This window comes from Canis lupus, chromosome 37 (genome assembly GCF_011100685.1).
Source record: "Canis lupus familiaris isolate Mischka breed German Shepherd chromosome 37, alternate assembly UU_Cfam_GSD_1.0, whole genome shotgun sequence".
Classification (NCBI taxonomy): domain Eukaryota; kingdom Metazoa; phylum Chordata; class Mammalia; order Carnivora; family Canidae; genus Canis; species Canis lupus.
This window is the reverse complement of record NC_049258.1, coordinates 1210697-1231137: the sequence shown is the minus strand read 5'-3', so window position 1 is coordinate 1231137 and position 20441 is coordinate 1210697. Positions and strand designations below refer to the sequence as shown.

General features: G+C 40.2%; 1 long non-coding RNA gene across 1 annotated transcript; it reads left to right on the top strand.

Moving 5' to 3' along the window:
- Positions 1-698: 698 nt before the first annotated feature.
- Positions 699-15428, top strand: LOC111094400. The gene is made up of 4 exons (XR_005384935.1): positions 699-749; positions 12341-12459; positions 14369-14509; positions 15370-15428. It is a non-coding gene; the product is annotated as an uncharacterized LOC111094400 (long non-coding RNA).
- Positions 15429-20441: the final 5013 nt, after the last annotated feature.

The following is a 20441-nucleotide window of genomic DNA, read 5'->3' as shown; positions in this document are numbered from 1 at the left end:
GTTATTTAAGCCACTCCGTCTGTAGTATTTTGTAGGGCAGCCCTAAATTACTAATATACTGGATAACTGACTTCTCAGAGCATATGGTCTTTGTCCTCCTGCCCCCCAAGTATGCTCACCTACGCTCCCTTTGCTCTACCCAGATATTCACATGTTTCTATCGCCCAAGCTGTTCCTTCCTTCTTGTCTGGACCTATTAACTCATTTCTCAAGGTTCAGCTCAGATGCCATCTCCTCTGTGTTTTACTTAACCAACCATCCAGACAGAATTAGCCGCTGGATCCCTGTGCACATACCTTGATTTTATCATTTTTAATATTGAGTGGTAAGTAGTCATTTCCGATCTCCTCTCCCTTGCCAGAGAATAAGGTGGTTGATGGACCACATCCTGAATCCCCCAATTTCTGGTACAGAGCCTGACATTTAGTAGGTGCTCAATACGTGCTAGTTGATCTAATACATTATTACACTAGAAACACATAAAATTTAAGACCTGGAAGACACCTTAATGATAATCTAATCTAGACTTTCATTTTACAGTGAATAAAAGGTTGTTTCAACAGATAGTCCAAAGGAAGTCACCACCACACTTCTGTTAGTACAAAAAAACATCTTGAGAGGTAATAATTTTAGGGATGATTGAACAATTGGAAAGGCATGAGCTCATAGAGCTGAGAAGGGGAATGTGTTCAAGGCATCTGGGTGGGGCATCGAGAAGGTTCACAGACAGAGGGGGATGACTGAATAAAGTGAGTACCAGGTTACTGTGTGCACATCTAACATATATTATTGTGATTTGGAAGGTCTTTTCACAAATATTCAAAGAAACTACAAATGAAAATGTTATTGTTTTTATTATCTGTATCTCTTCATTTTCCCTACCTAGTTTTTGATGCAGAGGTTGTTAGTGACACAACTCAGAACTTTATTTAAATGTAGATTCCTTTATTTTCTGAGTTAGAATTCCACTGTGTGTGACTGCAGATAAATTAAAATAATAAAAGCACATTTCTCCTCATTTTGGTTTTCCCACCCAATCAAACCTAGAGTAAGAACCAAAATCTTAAGCACCTCCTCCCAGTTCATTTCCCACTGGCAGGGCTGCCATCTTTGATTCCTCATCCATCTTCCTTCATAAATACTTTCCGTTCATTGAGGTTCCTGGGAGACTCCGTCGGTTAAGCAGCTGACTCCTGATTTTAGCTCAGGTCATGATCTCAGGGTCATGGGATCAAGCCCCATGTTGGGCTCCATGCTGAGTGTGGAGTCTGCTTGAGGATTCTCTGGCTCTCCCTCGGCCCCCTCCCCCACTCTCTCTCTCTCAAATAAATGAATGAATCTCTAAAAAAAAGAAAAAGACTTTCCATTCAGTCCTTAGGGGAAAATGCTAAGGGTTTTAAGAGCAGGATTACTTTCTTGTCTCCTAAAACACACTGGCAGTTGGACTCCAGGCAATAACACGTGAAAGGACCCGTTTGCCATCTGTTTTTTGGAATGGTCTTTATGTCTAAAGAGACAAAGGAAATAAAAAATAATGACAACAACAAAATAGCAGAAAAGGCACAAAAGAAGGCTAAAATTCCATGCTCTCAGTTATGGAGACAGAGATAATAACGTTATCAACACATGAATAACAGTGCAGGAAGGGCTGTGAGACTTCACGCAGAGGACGGTGAGGAGCTCAGGTCACTGCCTGGCTCTCCCAGGTGAGCACACACAAGCTGTGAGCTTGGGCAATGAAGTGGCACCCGGTGTGCATGTGAACTTGGGATAATTACCTTCTTGACTCTCGGTTTTTTATCTGTCAAATGGGGATAATGATGCCTTTCTGTGGGGTAATTGTGAGGATTTGGTGAAATGATAAAAGGGAAAGGCACTGTGCCAGGCTCTCCAGAGACAGATTTCCTTTTGTCAGTGGCAATTCTTGGGTCCTATTTCTAATTTTTTTTTTTGAACGAATTCCCTAATGTCTTTGGACAAGTCAGGCCTTTGAAGCTCATTTTTCAATGAAGAGTTGGGCCAAGGGTATCTCTTTTAACTGTAAACTGCTTAATGAATAGGGACCCCCTGATGAGGCCATCACTGAGCGTTTGATCTTGGCTTCCTCTTTTCTCCCTTTGCTTGTTGGGTCACTGCAGGATCTGTGTTAGGAACCTTTGTGAGATAATGGCAAGTGACTTGTCCTTGTACATACCCAGGATTTATCTTCATGCATGGATACCTCCTAAAAAATGTTGAGATTCCTAAGTAGGTAATGCATGCAGATGAAACATTTAATTGTGCTTTCATGGTCTGGGCTAGTATAAGCACAAAGTTTCTGTCATTTGGTCAGAGCTTGGATACCTTCAAGGTATCAAATCCTTGTGCCTCCAGGTTCCCACACTTTGTAGAAGCCATTCAGTCAGCATTTATGCCTAACAAAAAAATGGAGACTTGAGAGTTAATGATTTGAAAGGACTTTAGTGTAGAATCAAAAAAAAAAAAAAAATCAGTGAGAGTTGAGTATTGAAAACTGGAATGTCAAATGTAGGCTGACTGCTTAAATTGCCCAGGCCTGAGATTTCCTTTGTCTCTGCGAAGGTAGACACTTCCCAAACTGTCTGTTTTATCTTTTGTATGTTAGAGGTAATGAATGTCAAACCCTCCTTTTCTCTAAGGTGCGCAAGAATTAATGGGTAGCTAATAAGCATTGATTCTATGATGTAGTAAGCATGATTTGTCTTCAATGATGGGAAGAAAAGTCCCTTCAAGTTGCGGTTTTCTAGAATATAATGGGGACATAACATAGAATGAAGAAAAAAAGCTTTGGAAAAGCAAGAATGTCCCTCTGAAAAGAGCACTGAAGTGAGAAAGGAAATGGCAGTGGGAAAGGACGTGGGTGGAAGAAGATGATTCAGCTGGAGGGGGCTGGGGTGAGTACTGTGGGCGGGCCTGACCGAGTGTGAAGTAGGCGGGTAGTTATGACTAGCATTGAATGGGAGATAATTAAGAGCAAGTTGGTACCAGTAACTGCCAGGGAAGGGAAGAGAATATGTCCAGAAAAAGCAGTTCTTTATTTTAATGCTGAATTAAAACACCTACCCATTTGGGGCTTGAGAATTTCATTTTGAAATGAAAAAGTATTTGCTGAAAACAGAATGCAGAAGATTAATTTGAAATTTTACATGCTTGCTTCTAGTTGTTGTGGTGAAGAAGTTTCAAAATGATATAACTGTGCGGGGTACTCCTTCGTGGAAAGGAACATGTATTTTAAAATATCAGCCGTTCCATAAAGGAAAAAGCAGTGCTGCTCAAAGTCATGCACAACACGAGTATCAAATTTCAATTTGGGATTAGCTACACATACATTTCTGAATCGTTTTTAAGAGAAAGGACTGAAAATGCACAGCTTCCATCGTCCTTTAAATAGCTTTCTGGATTGAAGAGCATTATAATTAAACCGCACCAAGTGTCACTGTAGAGAAGCTTCTAAATTATGGGTCTGAATGGGGGCGAGAAATGCTGTTTGATTGCTTGACAATCAAACCCAGAAAATGTTCAGATATGCGCAACCCAGACTTATTGTAATTATATCAGATGGAGAAGTGGGAGGAATAGGTGTAGCCTTGAATTCAGTAATTACTTGTTTATCTCTCCTTGAAAAATTTCAAAGAAAAACTATTCATAAACACTCAGGAGTGCATATTCACAGAATAGTCTTGTATAAGAAAAAGCATATTAACAAGTGATCAGTCCTTTCAGTGTATCCTAGAAATCGATTGTGAAAACATGGCCATGTATGTCCTCAAAGTACTCTCAAGCTTTGGAAACTGATACATTGAACTCTTCAGGAAGTATTTTATTTCAAAAACAGAATGTCAGAAGGGATGTTCATCAGGGCACTGAAGTCTATTGCACCCCATTTCACCTAGCTCCTTGCTCTCCTGAAGCTCTTCCTTTCTCTCTTAAGGTGGGAAGGAATAGGGAGATGCTAACAGACAATTCAAAACCTACCTTTTAAACCCAAAAGATTCCTCTTGGAAGGAAGGTGAGAACTTAATGCCACACAAGCACCTTTACCAAGTGTTCGATGCCCTACTAGGTACTACATATGGGAACAAACAGACATTTGACTGGGAAACGAATTTCAGTGCCTGAGAACTGTCAGGGTGAACATGAAGACATAGCACATTTTTCATGACCCTTCCCCAAGTGAAAAACTAAGACCATAAGTTATATCTAATACATGTGCTATCCATGTAAACAAAGGATCTCATGTTCTCCAGTCTTCTGGATTCCTTTAACATTTAACTAACTATGGATCTAGTTTCCATCTCATGTAATAAGGAAAGTCCATTATCATCTTCCAACCTTCCCCCTCCTGGGCATTTTTCACTCCAGATTCTTACTCCTGGTTTTGTATAACAATTAACAATTTTTATTTCATAGATAAATGAGTGAAATGTAGAATATATTCAAGAATAATTAAACAATTTAAGAATTGGGTCGAATGGTTTTTTTCTAAAGAGGAATATTTCTCGTCCCATGAATGAACCATTAGCCAGTCGTAGAAAGACAGTTTACTTTTGTAAGGAGAAGATATTTCTGTGGGTCAGAGATTTCCCAAGACAGTCTCAAGGGTCTGGGGATGCAGTGAGTCCCTCATCTCTGGAGGTGTTTGAGTATTTACTGGCTACATTAACTTGAGATTTTCTTATAGAAGTAGACCCTAAGATGAGGATCCACATGAGTAGCTTATCCAGTGGGTATTCCCAGGAAAGAGTGACAGGAAATATGGATGTAAGACAAGGAAAGGATGCTGGAAGTGAAGGATATACTGTTCACACAAGAGTCCAATGTAGAAACAGGAACTCTAATTGCACTTGGAAATTCTGGAGGCTAGTGTAAAATACTCACCTCATTTATCCTTCCAACAAACTGAGAGCTGGGATATTCATACACAAATTTCCATCAGTTGAGGTTGAAAACTACTCCAGGAAACCATTAGTCCTCTGCCACTTTCTGCCTACCTGGTGCTAGACTGGCAGTTGAAAGCCAGGCTGGCACACAACGAACTGGTAAGAATGAGAATATGTCAGGATCTCACTAGGTTACACTAGCTAAAAATTTGAGAAGCTATGGTAGAGAAGAGACTGCAATATGACAACCCAAGGACTGACTCAAGCAGAGAGATGTATAGTGATTGGTTTTTCAGTGTTGATTTTTTACATTGAATTTGAATGACCACAGCTCCTACCATGCCTTCTTCTTAAGCCCCATACTTTCTACTCTTAGTTTCACACATTTGCATTATTTGACTGCTCTTAGACTTTGCTGCCCTGGAGGAAATTCAAATCTGAGACGATGGATGGGTCTGGGAGACCTTAAAGGTCACTGCCACCTGTGAAATTCTGTGGTGCTCTGACTAGATGATCCCTAACACTTTCAGCAATAAAATTCTGTAGATTCAGTTATATGCTATCTTTTTAATTATCTTTGCAAGTTCCTTGAGGCCAATAGTATAGGCCTATACATGCTCTTGACTGATTAACATGCAATTATGTGTTTCTAAATGCTAATAAGTAGAGCAACATTAGTGTATAAATTCACTGCCACCATAGTGTTTGCACTGTAAAAGTGTAGCTTGACACACATCCAAATAGATAACAAAGAGAAACAGCTTAGTATTCTGCAGGTTTGATTCAGGGCCTACCTACAGTCCAGTGAATTTGTTAAGGCAAGTGTGCACATTGATGCTTACGCACTTAGTCTTAAATCACAAGGAAAGATGACCTTGGCAGACAACATTAAAGCTTTTAAAGATTGGCCTTACATTATGCTAAGTGCAAGAAGCCAGATATACAAGGCCATACACTGTATGATTCCATTTATAAGACATTCTGGAAAAGACGAAACTATATGGATAGAAATTAATTCCATATTTGTAGGGTTGGAGGTTATGATAGGGGTAGCTGACTACAAAGGTGCAGGAGGGAGCTTTGTGGGGTGATGGTAATGTCCTCTGTCTTCTTCATGGTGGATTACATTACGGTACACATTTGTCAAATATCATCAAACAGTACATACACACAAAAAGGATGAATCTTATTGTATTATATATTACATATGTATATACAATATATTTTTATATATATTAAACCTCAGTCAATCTGATATTTTAAAAAATTGAAAAAAAAAATCAAACCTCTAGGCCCCAGGCAAACTCCTTACCTGCTGCCACACAGGAAGCTTCCTCAGCATCCTGAGAAAACCAGGGGAGGCTTGACTGGATGTCCTCCCAGATAAAAACACATAGTTCCCCTTGCCCCTGAGTTACCTCTTATTTTAACATTCCAAATCATCTTTGCTCCTCAAACATGATGAAAACAGGTCAAGGATGAAATAAGATTTGTTTTGTTGCTCTTCTCAGCTTCCTACAACGGTATCTGCCTTAAGTCTTTTTACCTCCAGTGTTTTTCTCTAGGCCCTATTTCAGAATTCACATTTTATTATTTTGACATATTCTTTTACTTATTTAAAGGATATTTATAGGGGCTGTCTAATTTCCAAGCAAAATCCTAAGCTGTAAGAAGCATAAGTTGAGAGGAGAGATGATGTGGTTTGATGAAGCCTGAACACCTCCAAGATTCTACTTCGAAAGCTGGAGGGCTTGTCTTCCCTGTCAAACCCATATCTATTTTCTTGAATTCTCTGTACACAACACATTCCTGAAGAAACTTGTCCCCGTTTCTTCCGAGGGTAAGCTGCTCTCTGGATGTGGTTAGATCTGGGGCAGCTGCCAAAGGCACTAACCTGAGGAGCAGACGCCGGGATGCAGTATCAGGTGTCATTTCCATTTCCTTGGACAAGGGAGGGCTCTCATGCTGCTCCATCAGGGAATGAGGTATGGTTACACTGACCTGGGGCCAGCACCATGTGCTCCATGTCTCTATTTGCCTAGAGCATCTGGCACATTCCCCAGCCTCACACCAGGTACTTGGTAGCTGTCGATTATTTGACCGACTGATCTCTACTCCTAGGATTTCCCTCCTGAGGGACATGCACTCACCCCTCGTAGTTCTGCTCCATGTTCTGAACCTCCAGATCCAGGGCTTCCCTCCCAGGCCAGCCCTAAAGTCTATCCTAGGTATCCCTTGTTTGAGCTTTCCAAATACCTTCTTACACTTATCATAGCCTAACTCACCTAAATCACTCCATATTTTAATTGTACCCAGATTTCTCTGTCCACCCCCTCTTACTGTTCCTCACCACCCCCTCCTCCAACACTAAATTATGAGCCTACTGAGAGCAAAGTTGTTGTTTTTTTTTAATTTCTGGTGTATGTGTGTGTTTCTATCCATAACATTATAGAGTCCTTATAAATGTTTGCCAATTTTTATTGGTTATGTAACCAATAAAAATTTGGTCATGCTACTTTCATAAGTTTGCTGTATTAGTTGGAAATGATTTCAAATGCAAGTAAAAAAAAAATGCCTTGGTAACTTGTATTGGCTTATACAAGTAGACATTTCTTTTTCTGGTATAAAAAAGGTTTGGAGAAAAGCAGCTAGTGACCATGGTATAGACAGGCAAGAGGTCTAGGCCAGAGATTCTGTGATGTATTTGACTTTTCCTTTATGATAACGAGATGGTTTTTAAGTGCTCAGCTTTGAGATTAAGTGGAAAGGAGTTGTATTAGTTTTCTTTTGTTGTGTTACAAATTACCACAAACATAGGAACTTAACACAAATTTGTTATCTCACAGTTTCTATGGGTCAAGAGTCTGGTCAGTGGTTAATTGAATTCTCTGCTCAAGGAGTCACCAGACTGCAGTCAAGATGTCAGCTGGGGCCTGTCATTCGGAGGCCCAGGGTCCTCTCTGAAGCTCACTGATAGTTGGTAGAATTCAGTTCCTCGGGCTGAGGCTCTCACCTGCTAGAGAATGCTCCGCAGTGGTTCAAAACATGGCTGGCTGCTTTCTTTTAAGAGGCCAGCATGAAATGATCTCTTTTGAAAAGTTTGCCTGATTAGGTAGGCCCACTAGGATAATCTTTTTTGATTGACTCAAAGTCAACCGATTAGTAACATAATCATGGAGGTTCTACCCATACTCAAGGGAGGGGATCCTACAGGGCGTGCACACCAGAGGCCATCTGAGAACTCTGCCTACCACAGGAGTGATGTCACTTCTTTCCTTCGAAAAGCAAATGGCTTCTTAGATTTCCCCATACTAGAGTTCTGCTTATGACTCATTGGCCAGAACTAGGTTACATAGCCGTTACTAACTGCAAGGAAGGCTGGTAAAGAGGACATCTGGCTTTTCCAACTTCTATAGAGAAGATAAGAAAAGGAGAGGGGCTGGGAATAGATGTTGGATTAGTCTATCAACAGACTGTTCCCCCAGTCAAATCCCCTCAAAGCCTTAATTATAGAATATTAGATCTGAAAGAGCACTGAAAATCATCTAGTACAGGCTTTCCATTTTCTAGATAATAAAACTGAGGTCCAGAGAACTCATGTGACTTTCTTGAAGTCCCACATTATTTCCTTTGAGGCACTAGACAAAAGTGACCCTACCACATTCAGCTTCTCTGGTAGTAGTCAAATCTCCAGAAAAAAAAAAATCATATAAATAAAGTAATGGTGGAATAATTGCTCTTGAAGTTGATCACTCAGTTGATCAGGGCTCAATCCTGATGTACGTTCCTATCACATAAGGCAGGTTTCTGCTTCTAATCATAATTTGTGAGGCAAGCAGCTCGGGCAAGAGTCCTGGCTGGTACAGAGAGCAAGTCCGCATGAGTTTAGAGGAAGATAACCCCATCTCAGGAAGTCAGGGAAAGCATCAAAGAGTGCCTGGAATTTGAAATGGGGCTTAAAAGACAGATAAGGCATATCATGGAGAGATCAAGGGGAGCATTCCATCTAGAGGGAAACATCGAAACAGGACTAGATATGTTAAACTAAAAAAATGTACAAGGAGTACAGAGATCAACTCAACTCAACCAAGGCTGGGTTTCAGAGGGGCTGATTTATTAGTGTAGGAAAGAGGTGATGCTAATTTGATCTTGAAGGGTGACAATGGAGGTGAAAAGGATGACAGTGAGGATGGAAGGAAAGTTGTATATGCTCATTGGACAGGTTTTCACTGAGTTTTTAAGCACAATTGTAGAAAGTGTGTTTATTCACTTTCTAGCCCCAGGCCTATAACCAGTGCCTGCATGTACTAAATATTCAGTGTTTTTAGTTGAATTTGTGAATGGTTTAGTGCAGAGGATAGAGGAAAGGATGATATGAGCCACTTGAGGCTGGATTGGAGATTGGGAGGAGGTCCAGAATTGAAGAAGGTACAAAATTTAGATTCAGACACGTTGAGCTCCAGGTACCTCCTGGAACCCAGGGATGATGTCTAGTAGGTCACTTGGGAAAGGCACCCAAGAAGTTGATGAGCCTGGAAAGGTTTACTTGCAATTTGTAGCTATGAGGGCAGAAAAAGAAGGTAGTGGAGAACCTTCGGTAATGCTTACATGTAAGAGGAAGACAAGCCAGAAAAGGAGAACGACTAGTTGTAGAATTGCCTAGAGAAAGAAGATTGTGGATCCAAGAAGGCAGAGAATAAGAGTGTCTAAAAGAGAGTAGCTAACGGTTGTTGAACAAGATAGTTTTCAGAGAGAATGAGGCGAGAAACAGAGAGTAAGAGTTTTAGGAGTGAGTAGGGGGAAGAACTGACAGCTAGTATTGTTCACCTTTGGAAGTTTTAAAGATTTTATTTTTATTTATTTTAGAGAGAGAGTGTGTGTGCATGAGCAGGGGAGGGGCTATGGGAGAGGGAGAGAGAGAGAGACTCTCAAGCAAACTCTGTGCTGAGCACAGAGGACAACGCAGGGCTCAATCCCGTGACCCTGAGATCATGACCCGAGCCAAAATCAGGAGTTGGATGCTTAGCCAACTTAGCTTCAGTTTGGGGTGATGGGTCAGAGGAAAAGGAGAAAGTGAATATAAAAGAGAGATCCTGCTTTAAAGGATGAGGTCCTAGCATCTGGAGGGTGTTGGAAGGTGGATTCAGAGAGGAGGCAGTCCTTTTTTTCTTCTGAAGCAAGAGGAAGAAAAGAGGAGAGAGGAGGAAAGGAAGGCTTTTTCCATTGCCCTGTCACTAACGGCTTCGGGCCACTCTGAAAACCTCCCTAAATCTCAGTCTTCTCATCCGTAAAGTCAAGCCTAGGCCTCTGTGGGCACTAGAGTATGATAAACTCTACAATTTTGCCCTGGACATATTTCTGAGGGTTCCCTCCCCTCCCCTGCTGTTCTTAAGCAATCAATTGCCAATAATGATGATAACAGCAATAATAGCAGACACAATTTATTGCATGTCTCAAAGGTCATGCCCAACCAGGATGAATTCTGAAAAGCTAAACAGTGGAGAAATCACCAGAATGTACCCTGAAGGATGGATGTATATGTATGTACATATATAAAATATCTTAGTATTCTCAAATCATATAGGTAACACAGTGTAATGCTTATTCTGTTTCTTTCCTGAGTTCAGTCAACTCTCATCTCATTTCTTCCTGGATTTTTGTCTGTTCCTGTACATAGTTTTTGAATTCATGATTCAAGACATTTCTCATATTCCCAAATGCTTGCTTGAGGATATATAATTCAGTTTGGACAGTTGGTGAGTTTTCTCCCACTTTGCCATTATTTGCAAGAGGAGTTTTTAATGAGTTGAATTGTTTGGATTCCTTTATTTATTTAGTTTATTTGTTTTTTAGATTCCTTTTATTTTTATTTTTATTTTAATGATTTTGCTTGGATGAAGACTGATCTGCATTTCCATGGACAGGGCTGAATGGTGTGGGGTGGTTGCAAGATTTCTGGATCAAGAGTGCCCTCTTCTGTCAGTGTAGTAAAGTATGATTTTCTTTTTTCTTTTTAATGATTAATTAATTATTTTATGGAAGAGGAATGATAGGAAAAGAGATTATGCTTCCTTCAATTAATTAATTAATTAATTAATTTCCATTTTAGAGGGCTAGAGGATCTGATATGTTCCTAAATTTGCCCCTCACGTCTTTTCCACTTATTGTGCATAATTTCTGAGAGTCACCTCTATGGTATTTTCACCCCTCTGCCCAAAACTTTATCTTCCCAAGACTGCCTCCTTGCACCTCACACACGTGGCTAAGTACCTTTCCTGTTGTAAGTGTTCTGATCTACCAGCACGTTTTTTCAGTATTTTCAGAATTAGGGTGGACTTCCTCTTTCGGGTGGTGGTTTTAGATCAATCTTAAGTCCACCACTAGCTCCCCTTTTCTATATTCTGTACAGTTTTTCTCAAAACTTGTTTTTCTGAGAGGGACTTGCATCAGGAATGTGGGGGCAGCTTGCTGGGGTTCAGTGTTTGTTTTTCTATTTACAGTTAATTTGAAATTTAGACATTCTATGTTTTCTAGTTATTGGGAAGACATGGGCATTATATAGTGTTATTTGATCTTGTTCTTTGTGTTTTCTTTTTTTTTTTTTGTAAGATTTTATTTATTTATTCATGAGAGACAGAGAGAGAGAGGCAGAGACACAGGCAGAGGGAGAAGCAGGCTCCATGCAGGGAGCCAGACATGGGACTCAATCCCAGGTCTCCAGGATCAGGCCCTGGGCTGAAGGCAGGCGCTAAACCACTGAGCCACCGGGGCTGCCAGTTCGTTGTGTTTTCTGTGAGGGAGTAAGGTGGGAGATTCAGATTTATACCACCACTGTTATGTTGGCCACCTAGAATTCCTTTATAATATTTACCCTAAATATAATTTACCAACAAGATATGTAGAAGTCCATTGGCTCAAATTATTTCATCTTGAAGCTTCTGTATCAGTGAGAATTCAGTTGGGCCACTGGTTGAGGAGACTCCAAGGCCAATGGCTTAAACAAATTAGGGGTTTTTCTTGTGTAAAAAGAGGTAGATGGTAGTGAGCATTGGGGCAGCAGCAGAGTGATATCCGTCTTTATACCTCTGTGACATCTTAACCTTTCTCTTATGGCTGCCATAGTTTTAAGAGGGCTTCTAACATTGCTTCTAGAATCCAGCCAGGAAGAAGGACAGAGTACACAGGGCAAAAGGCATTTGTTAGCTGCCAACTTCATTTTAAAGATCTTTACTGAAAGCCCCATCCAAAAACTTTTGCTTATGCCTAATTCAGAGCTGGGTGAGTGATAATCTCTAGCTGCAAGGAAAAATGGGAAATGTAGTTTTTGTTCATTTGGAGCTTTCTGTTTGTTTTTCCTAAGTACCTTATTGCCCACAACAAAATTGGGGAGCTATTAATAAGGAAAAGGCTATTGAGTAGGCACTAACAATTCTCTTCCACAGCTCCCAAATTCCAGAGCCAGAGAATTGTTGGTCTTGCACCATTGACTCAGAGACAATTCTCAGATCCATGACTATTGACCATCTTTGGGAGGTCCTTGGAGGATCTTATATCAGGAGAGGTAAGAGAGTAACAGAGGGTCTGACCAACTATGGAAAAGGGCCAGAATAAAGCAAGACTAAACATTGTTCCAGGCTGATTGACCCTTATCTCAGCAGAGAGCCAAAGAGCTAATAAGAAGTTCTTTTTTTTAAGAAAACACACACACACACATACACACACACACACACATATCAAGGAATGCCTTAGTTTATTAACAAAGACATAGTTCTTATATCTTTTCTCTTTTCTCCATTTTTTTCTCTAAGTGGACATAATTCTATAATGAAAAAAACTTCTTTAGGAGATAAAGTCTAGTAGAAGATCATCTGTTCTCAGCATGGAAAGCTCTAATGGGCTAAATTCATTTCCAAAACGGTGACATTCAGCCATCTCATCTAACACACACACACACACACACACACACACACTCATAAAGACTTTCATATGTGACACCCTCATATCTTCAAGTAATCATTAACTCAGCTACATGTCCATTTGAATAACCTTATTTGTGAAATACAGACACTATTCATTTCATTATTCTTTGGTCTTAAATGTAAGCTACTTTTGTAGGTACCCCAATTATTTAAGATTCATTTCAGAGAGTAGAGAATTAGATAGTGAAAAACCTCCAAATCCACACATAAGCATCCAAGTTCATAAACACATCCATTTATTTACTTTTAAATTATTGTTACCTAAAGTGAATCTAGATAATGTGGTTCTTACCCTTGTGCAACACAAAAGTGAATAAATGTTTTTGCCTCGAAAAAAAAAGAAAACATTATGCTAAGTAACATAAGCCAGGCACAAAAATTATATAATTGTCCATTTTATGTAAGAATATGAAATATCTAGAATAAGCAAATTCAAAGAGACAGAAAATAGATTAGAAGTTATCAGGGTTGAGAGAAGGGAGTTATTGATTAATGGTCACAGAGTTTCTGTTTGGGTGAAAAATGGAGGGAATAGGAAGTGGTGATTATTTGTCTGATGGTGTGAATGTAATTAATGCCACTCAATTGTACACTTAAAATCGATTGAAATGGTAAATGTTATGTTACATATATTTTAACCATAATAGAAATCCCTTCCCCTGGGATTCCCCCACCAAAATTAGAAGGTGACATAGCTAGGCAGGAAGATTCGGAGACAGCTTCCTTTATGGGAAGCCATTGGCTGTGCCTTGAGACATGCATGCAGATGTATGCAGTTGTAGACTTATACATGCATAAACACAACCCAGGTACCTAAACACAGATACCCAGATAAAGGCAAGTGTTACCTACCTCTTGGTATATACACACCTACAAACCTACAGTCTGTACTTTGTATATAAAGATGGTTGGTTTTCAACCACCATCAGAATTCAACCATCCACACAGTAGAGGTGCATGCACCTACACAGTACACCATGTGATAATATAGCTACGCAGGTTGACCAAAGAACCTGTTCACCTACTGAAATGCATGTTCTACATGCCTACACACACAGAGACACCCCGCAGAAACCATGGTGCCTGATGTAACAGTGAACGGGTTCAAGGGCATGTAAATGGATTCACTGATTGATAGGTGGGAGAATCAGGGTAAGAGCAACAAGGTAAGTGTTGGAAGCTAAGAGTTGTCCGGAAGGGAGGCCATTAGAGGATGGGTGAAATGAGTGGGTGGGAACATGATGGCTGTCATAAGAAAACATCATACAGTTTCTTTGTCAAAGAGATTCAAATCAGAACAAGCTTGAGTTGCCAAATTTTACTTTTCTCTCACCTTTTACTGTATGATCTCTGGTTATTAGAGAACATGCTATACACTCGATTGCCTTGTAATTACACCAGCCCTTCCAGCTGCTCCCAACACAATTCTAGGGGAATTCTCAGGTGAGTTCAGTGAGCTTCTTTCTGTGTCTTCTTCCGGCCCCAATACAGTGAACCTCCTCACATTGAGTTCAACAGGGAAGGTGCTGTGCCCCAGCCCGGGGCTGGGGACTGTGGTTGGGGAAGGAAGTCCCAGGCTGACCAACATCTTTTGACCAATGATCAAGCTGAGGAAGTGAGATGCTGGGCATGGTGAGTCAGGAGCCAATGATCAGCATTTAGAGCAGGTTCTCCCAAGGGCATAGCCAATGATGAGGAGACAGACAAGATCTTCAAGGGGAGCAAGAACATTGAGGACCGAGTGCAAGGTCTCCCCCAGGACATATCTTTTGGGTTGCTCCTGGTGTCCTTTGTGGTTGCAAAAGCTGCACCTTAGCAGACAGTGGCTTATGGCAACACTTGGCAGGAGTCCACCAGGGAGCTCCCAGAGGAGGCAGAAGGGCCCTGTCTCTAATCTCCTCCCTGGGCCTTTCCACCTCAGCGCTAGCTCTTTATTCTCTCTCCGGTTGGGGGGCTAATTCCCTTTTACCTCCCATGAGAATCCTGAATGACTGTGAGAGTTAACATCTTCCTCTTCTCTGTCAGGAAAGAGAATTCTCACTGCCAACCAGTAAAGTCAGAATGCGTAACATGGAATTATCAGTACCTCCCCTTTTTTTTTTTAATTTTTTTTTTAATTTATTTATGATAGTCACACAGAGAGAGAGAGAGAGAGAGAGAGAGAGGCAGAGACACAGGCAGAGGGAGAAGCAGGCTCCATGCACCGGGAGCCCGACGTGGGATTCGATCCCGGGTCTCCAGGATCGCGCCCTGGGCCAAAGGCAGGCGCCAAACCGCTGCGCCACCCAGGGATCCCTACGTCCCCTTTTTTCAACCTGTTTTTGAAAAACCATAAAATAGCCTAGGCTGGCACAAGATGTTACAGTTTAGCAAACCAAGCAACATCTTGGTGTGTTCTGTTTTTTCCTGAGTTCCATAATACAGTGATTTCCGAAGAGAGTAAACTCACTGATTGAATAAAAGTTTTGTTTGTTTGTTTGTTTGTTTTTAAGATTTCATTCATCCATTCATGAGAGACACACGGAGAGAGAGAGAGGCAGAGACGCAGGCAGAGGGAGAAGCAGGCCCCATGCGGGGGAGCCTGATGCAGGACTCGATCCCGGGACCCCAGGATCACATCTGGAGCCAAAGGCAGACGCTCAACCACTGAGCCACCCAGACGTCCCAGATGTTGGTCTTTAATAGAAAACCAAGATTGGCTTTGATGTTTGATTATAGGTATTATCTTTTTAAAAAGTACACTGCTTTCGATTAATCTTTAAGTATAACTGCTATAATTTTAACAGATATTAATAATATTTGGGATGTGTGTCTGTGACAGAGATACATGACTTTACTGAGTGAAGTCTACAGTTCATAAAATCACTATTCTCAATATCTGAAGTAATTACAAGTGTTTTTGTCACTTGGCTGTTATATAAGTCCATATTACAAATCATTTGAAGATAAAGATTTTGATTCTTGGATGAAATTATCATGTTCTGGCTCTTATTCTGAATTCAATTGAGGTAGAAAAATTATTCTATCTTTGAAAATAATTTAACTTTTGTAAGCATGCATGCATGGATAACTCCAAAATGAATAGTGAACTGCAAAAAGCTGGAACCTCTTCTGACAGCAATTTAATTCTGGAAGAAATTAAGTAGGCGAAATATCAGAAGTGTGTGGCCTCTTTTAGGTATAATACAGACTCAAGGCAACTAGACAAATATTCTTGACTTGGACCATCTGAGAAAAGATTCTGACTGTCTTTCCATGTGATTTGCATATAACTCACATGCCTACACAAAATATCACAAGCCAGCTGCCTCTGCAGGTTTCCTACTCAGAGGAAAGAAAGCAGACCATTGTCAGAAGAGGGAGGTGAGGAATGAAGAGCAGCAGCTATGCGTGGACTCCACGGTTTGTCTAAGCCGAGCACTGAGACAAGGGCCTGCACCCAGAACTTGGGTTCCCCAACCCCGTACCCACCCACACACACACCCTGAGAGCTAGGACTGCTCCAGGTGCTCAGGGCTTGGGGGCCTGAAGATAGAGCCCCTGTGGGTAACCAGGTGGCATTTTGTTTTGTGTTTTTTCTTTGAGATGTACATGGATAAAAACTCTGTGTTTCTGTTTTAAATATTAGGGGGTTTTCATTTTTTTGCTATAAAATAAAAAATCTAGGGGCACCTTGGTGGCTCAGTCAATTATCTGCCTTCAGCTCAGGTCATGATCCCAGGGTCCTTGGATTAGCCCCACATAGGCTCCCTGCTTACCGCTCCCTGCTTCTGTCTCTCCTTCTCCCTCTTCGCGTCCCCCTACTCCTGCGAGTTCTCTTTCTCTCTCTCAAATAAATAAATCTTTTAGAAAGTAAATAAGATAAAAACTAAACTTCTTTTTTAGAGAATATCACTTGTTTATGTTGGAAAATTAGAAAACATAAGCAAAACAATTTTATATATATAAAATCGTCAGTTTATAAATCTATGCCTCAAATATTTCCATTTTGATTTTGATTTAATATATAGTGTGTGTGTATATAATCATTTAAAAAAAATCAAAATGGATCTCTGTGTCCCAGACTAGAGATTTATAAACTGATATTTTTTAATGTATACGGGACATTGTTTGATACTACTATATAGACATTTGCGGCATCATTCTTGGCCACATGATATTTTATTAGAAGTAGTATTAAGTTACCTTCCATTGCTGGACACGTGTCATAGAAGTGTTTCACCATTATTAGCAATGCTATGCTAAAGACACTTGTACCCGGTGTCTGTTTATAATATCTGTTTATTTCTCCTGGCTAAAATTCTAGAAGTAGAATTATTAACTATACTTTTTTTAGGGTTTTGATTCATTTAGGTAAATTTCCCTTCAGTAAGGTTATCAGCTTACATTCCAACCAGTTCCAACCAGCTGAGTGTTATCATGTTCACTTCTGTATACTCTCAACAAAGCAGAATATTAAAGTTCTTAAAAACTGGTTCTTTAAAAAATAAGATGAAGAGCTTGTGGAGAGCAACATAAAACTATAAATGAAGGAAATAAGGATAAGGCAAGAGATATAATATGTTTTCCCCCAGATACCTCTAACTCTAATCAGAATGCCTAGTTTTTCTTCCCCGTATGTATGTATTCAGGTCATGTGAGGGACGTTGTAGTAGACACTCGCCAAATTGATTTCTTTTCTTCCTCTGCACACAGCAAGACTACATATCCCAGGCCCCCTGAGGCTAAACGTGATTGTGATTTTTTTTGGCTAACGCCATGTGGGTGGAATGATAATATGCTGTGGAGCCTGGCCCCTGATCCTCCCTGCCGTTCTCCTCCTTTGCTCAACGCTGAGGCCTCTGAAACCTTGGAGGACGGCAAAGTCTCAGGAAGGAGGAGCCCAGGTCCCTAAATCACCGCACGGAAGGCCATTTGTCAAACCCCAACACCAAATGATTAACATATGCAATTAATAAATTCTGTTGTCTTAAACCACCGAGAGTATAGAAAAACAGTAAAATTCAGGTAAACAAAAGAAAAAATTACCCAGATTCTAAAGCCCAGAGGTTAACTAATTGTTACAGAAAGCAGCCTACCCTGACAAATCCAGACATGTTGCTGCTTTTAGTCAACCCACATTGGAATTAGTGGTAAAAAAATTAGGGCTTGGTATTATTTTCTCTTTCACAATATCGTCCTCCTTTTTAGATACCTGCTGTGGAAAATAATAAGCTCTTATGTATACAGTGATTATATATGTACATAGAAAACTGTGTTTATGTGTAAGGTGTATTCTTCTCTACATACATCTCCCATGTAAATATTCATGCCAAAGGGGTAGGAAATTAACTTAAATAAATAACTTAATCTTCTTTGATTTTGGATGATGTCAGCCTGTGGTCAGAAATGCACACTTCCATTTAAGGGAGCGACAGTTGTAACCAGTCATTCCATCTGTTCCCCAAATTCCTAGCTCCTTCGAAGTTAGGCAGAAGTGTGAGCAGAAGCCCCAGGTATTTCTTCTGGGGGGAAGCAGTGAAAAGCCCACCTGAGATTCTCTCGTCCGTGTCCCTGTTGCAGTTACCAGGGGGCTGGTGCAGCCACAAGACGGAGAGCCTCCATCATCCTCTTCCTCTGTAATGCATATGTGTGTGGCCCAAGCAAGAATCCAACCTTTCTTGCGTTAAGCACTGGGATTTCCGGTTAATTGGATAGCAGCACTATTAACCCATCTTGTCCTAAAACAAGGCTCACACAATTCTCTGCACCCTCCACATCAGCAGCTCAAAGCTACCATTAATCATCCTCAGACTGGTTACATGGGATTTGACTTTCCAGCTATGAAGGAAAAGGTGAGGTAAAGAAAAGACTTTAAAAAAAAAAAAAAAAAAAAAAAAGAAAAGACTTTAGAGAGAGGGAAGAGTTTCCTTCTTGTGGTGCAGAAGAGATCTTACCAACACTAATAAGGGGCAGATATAGAGTTTGCTTTGTTTTTCTGGCCCCAAGTAGCTTGTGAAATAAATTTAAATTACACTCACACTATGTGAACACCAATAATGGTGTAGAGACATAAAGGTAGTAATGACAAAGAGGAAGTCAGGTTTCTTGCCCTGCTGGGCAAGCACATGTATCACTTATTTTCCACTAGTTGATAATGAAAAGTGATACATGGTAAGGAGTTGAGAAGTTAGTTTACAAAGAGAGACTATAAAATGAAGCACAGACCCTTTGCTCCTGTGGCGTCTAATAGCTTTAAATGAATCTCCTTACATCAATGAATGATACTTTTCTATCCTATCTGAATTTTCTTATAATGAACTCATATTATTTTTATAATTAGAAAAATGTGTTTCTATTTTGGGAGGAAAAATCACTGTTAGTGAATGAAGAATTAATAACTTTCCTCCATGACTTGTAGGTAACAGCAGCTAACACAACGCTTCTCAGTTTAACTGTGTAATTCAAGGGCTGAGCTCCCAGAGGGCAGATGCAGAGCTGTAATTTCAGCGAGGAGGCACATCCTAGAGGCTCAAATATGTGAGCTGCATATTGAATGACCCTACCTACGCTGTGAATATTTGTCCATCATCTCTTTCATTCTGGAATTATTCGTTTTAGGTTCAAGTGATATTCCAAACAGCTTTGCGGGCTCTGGACTTGCCCATAAGGTGACACTTAGCAGGATCCAGGGGTGAAATAATGGAATTGCCAAAAATATGATCTGAATTTCTTGTTAAACAGAAACCTCTGTGCGTAGACTCCACTTTACTGGCATCATTACTCTCCTGGATAAAACCAAGCAAGCAATTATAATACCAATTCCCTATCTTTTCATACTTTGGTATATTGCCCAATTACTGCCTGTAGATAAGTATATCAGAAATCATCTTGTTACAGCTGTAGATAAAATTTCGTTATCCTATTAACAAAAGGAGCATTTTGGCTCCTTTTTCCTTTGCAAGTTATTTGCTCTCATTCCTTATTCTATGCACAGCTGAAGGTCATTTTCTAGATAAGCAATTCAGCCAATTTATTTCAATTTTCCCATTTTTAAAAAGTTTTGGCTATCAGGAATATAAGATAAGATTTCATTTGTGATAAACCAAATTTCAAGTAAGTGGTAAATGAAAATTGCCTGTTACTGCGTAAGGTAATTTAAACTCCTTGTGGGAAGCGATTGGCATTTTGAATAAACCTTCTGTTGACATTGTTTAGCTAAAACTATTTGTTTTATTTTATTTAAATCCAATTTAGCTAAAACTGTTTTAAAGCCTCCATGAAGCTCTCTGTCTTTACATTTACTTTACTATTACCGTCATTTTACTAGCTCCGAAACTCCAGCCATGTAGCTCTGGCTGCCTCTTTCTGACACCCACAGATGCATCCACCCCCACTCACCCACGCAAACCTACACTGTGACTCACATTCAGAAGGATTGTCAAAAAATCCCCACTCCCTGTCTAACTAAAATGTTCCTTTCAAACACATGCTACTCGTTTGATCTATTTCCATGTATCTGTGAGTCAGCTGAGTCTTGTCTCATCTACCCAGTAGACGAGAGCCTACATGTATGTTTTTTTCA